Below are 2,419 nucleotides of genomic sequence, written 5' to 3'. Positions count from 1 at the left end.
CAAACGTGAGTTGGCTGACTGAAATAGAAATATGAAAAAGATAAGAATATTGTATAAATATGATATATAATATCACCATGGTTTATATTAACACATATCACATATGATATGAAGTATATGTTCCACAGGTAGATTTAGTCCAGTTCTGTGATTGTGGATCTGACAGAGGCAGATGAGTTATAAAGTCTTATTGCAGTGGGGAGGAACGATTTTCTGTATCGTTCCTTAGAGCAGCGGGGTTGAATGAGTCTGTTGCTGAAGCTGCTCTTTAGCTTGTCCAGTGTATTGTGGAGGGGGTGAGAGAGAGCTTGCACGCTGCATACTGCATACTACATGCAGAATCATCCCTCTGGGGGATCAATAAAGGAATATCTTTTCTTGATGTTTTGTGGAATCAATCGTCATCTGAACAAATGATCTACGGGACATCTCTTGTTTTAGAATATCTTTGTAAAATGTTTTTTGTTGAAATCATAAAAGCCAAGACTTTTTTGGGTGTCAGCTTCATTGTTAGAAGAGGCCGATAATCAGTTAATTAATCTGGTTATTTACCCACTGTGGCCCTCCAGTCAATAGCCGAGTACTCCACACAACACACTGCATTTTTACAAGTTAATGTAATAAATGTATCCCTTCTCATTCACAGAAGTGCACTAAAATGTTACATAGATGACATGAAAGGGTTTAAACTCGGTCACAGTCACAGAAAGAACTTCTTCCACATTTGAACGGGATCGGAGCTTGTTATCCTATAATGTAAGCAGGGCTGCAGGGTTTTAGCGAGTGCTATTGTCACACTCACCCTTTTATCACATAGATGTTTTTTTTCCGGAGGTGCTTCATAAGATCAAGTTGTGGGAAATGAGAGTTTTGCCACAGGCCATGTGGCGTTGTGTGTTTGCATGAGTGTGGGCGGGTGTGTGGGAGGACGAGGAAGGGTCAAAAACATATGTATATTAGAAAGGCAAAACAACATAGGCAGTAATGGAATGTGGACTTTGTTTCCACTCAACTTTCTTTTTCACACCTCACATGAATGAGGTTAGATATCTTCAGTTATCCCAAATAAGTGTAGCAATTATTCCTGGAAGAATCCAGGCTGACACTGCTGTAAGAGGAAGTTTTCACTTTGTGATAGTGGGGTAATGATTGATGCTAATATATTGTGATGTGGAACTGGTGTAGGACTGTGTGAAGCAACAAAAATGAACACAGTTCATTCTGAGAGAATAGCCTACATGTTTGAGCCAGACTCAGATGAGAAGAAGATGGAAGAGGGAAGAAGCCATACTTCTGGTGGTAGGTCAGTAGATACTTCTGTATCTCTTGCCAGATGGCAGCAGGGCTGAGTAATGTCATGGATGTTGGATGGTGGCCTTGAAATTTGGTACTTTTGCTTATGACCAAATACCTGCACAACTACGGACATTCCCATCAGCCTCATCTATACTTTGTATTAGCAAATGTTGGGTAAATGTAAAATAAGATATAAGATGATGACAATGGTGAACACTATGCCTGATGTGGTTTTGATTTCATATAACAAAAAAAAGAAACTAGAACTAGAGGAAAAATGTTAAATTCTGAGACCAGATGTGATAATTTACAAGACAAGAGTACCAGGAAAGTACCAGAATTATCAGTGTTGCTTTAGCTGAGGCTAGAATGTCTTTGGAACCCTACTGATATGATTTCTTTCAAAAAAAGGCCTGTTTTCTGCAGAAATCTCAAGTGATCCATTATTTGTGAAAATCCGGTCAAACCATGGCGCTGTTTGGATTTTGATTCCGATCTATTTGTGCTGCTGTGGTAGTGGTGCTGAAAAAGTGATATTTTGAATTATTGTACAATTCATTGACATCCTGATCACATTTCTTGCTCCTGATTCTGTGACTGAATCCTTTAGCATCTGCCAATAACAAGTCTGCACAATGCATACATAACAGTAGGCCCACAAATTAAAATTAGTCAAGCTATTTAAATATGGGTTAACAGTAACAGTTCTGCTTATAAAATATAACCTGGACCACAGGGTTTCTTTTGATGGTTTATCATGATATTTTTTATACTGCCCTATAGCATTTTGTGTATTTGTGGCAAGGACTTTGGATCTGCTGTTGCAGGACCTTGGACTCAAGGACTCAGCTGATTCCATTTTGGGGGTCAAAGGTCAACTTCATTGTGACCTCACATAACTAAAAAGTTGATGGCCATGTTTGACAATTGGTTGGACAGACAATGAATTGGTGATACTTTTGACTCAAAATAACATGTTTTTAGCCATTATTTAAGAATGAATTGGCAATTGGCCTCTGTCAAAGGTCAGTGTGACCTGAAAATTAGGGCTGTAACGGTTCTGAAACCGAGACCGAAATCGCGACACAAAAGTCCACGGTCTCGTGTCACGGATCCGAGAGAC

Source organism: Morone saxatilis, unplaced genomic scaffold, assembly GCF_004916995.1.
Source record: "Morone saxatilis isolate NCDOM2014 unplaced genomic scaffold, NCSU_SB_2.0 Contig24, whole genome shotgun sequence".
Classification (NCBI taxonomy): domain Eukaryota; kingdom Metazoa; phylum Chordata; class Actinopteri; family Moronidae; genus Morone; species Morone saxatilis.
This window is presented reverse-complemented; position numbering follows the sequence as displayed.